An 803-nucleotide genomic window follows, 5' to 3' on the forward strand; every position below is an offset into this window, starting at 1 on the left:
GTTAATTATCACTGGTGACTGGAATGCAAAAGTTGGAAACAGAAGAATCACTGGTAGTTGGAAAATTTGGCCTTGGTGACAGAAATAATGCTGGATATTACATAATAGAATTTTGCAAGACCAATGACTTATTCATTGCAAATACCTTTTTTCAACAACACAAGCAGTGGCTGAACACGTTGACTTCGCCAGATGGAACACACAGGAATCAGATTGACTACATCTGTGGCAAGAAGTGATGGGAAAGTTCAGTATCTTCAGTCAAAACCAGGCCAGGAACTAATTGTGAACAGACCATCAACTGCTCATGTGCAACTTACACTCGAAGTTGAAGATAATTAAAACAAGTCCACGAAAGCCAATATATAACCTTGAACATGTTGTTATGTGCCATCGAGTCGGACCCGACTGAAAGCGACCCTTCCCTGGGTTTCCGAGGCAGTATCACTAGGGAAGTACATTGCCCCATCTTCCTTCCAAGGAGTGGCTGGTGGGTTTGAACCACCAGCCTTCTGGTTAGCAGTCAAGTGTGTTAGGCACTATGCTACCAGAGCTTCTAGGGTAAGATATTAAGTATGTACTTGGAAACAGTGTTTGTCTTTCAAAAAAGTCTTCTGTAGGGAAGATATAACTTTTGTAATAATCTGTGGGAGTAGATGAAATTATCATCTCAGAAGAGAGTTTACATAAGGAATAGAAAAATGAAATACTTCTTAGAAAATTCCTTAAGAAATCCAAAAGTGAGATGTTACATAAATGAAAATACAACTACTTATAATCTTCCAAGAGTTTCTTCATTAAGT

The sequence above is a fragment of the Orycteropus afer genome, unplaced genomic scaffold, assembly GCF_000298275.1.
Source record: "Orycteropus afer afer isolate SDZICR_OR568_19922 unplaced genomic scaffold, OryAfe1.0 scaffold00472, whole genome shotgun sequence".
Classification (NCBI taxonomy): Eukaryota; Metazoa; Chordata; class Mammalia; order Tubulidentata; family Orycteropodidae; genus Orycteropus; species Orycteropus afer.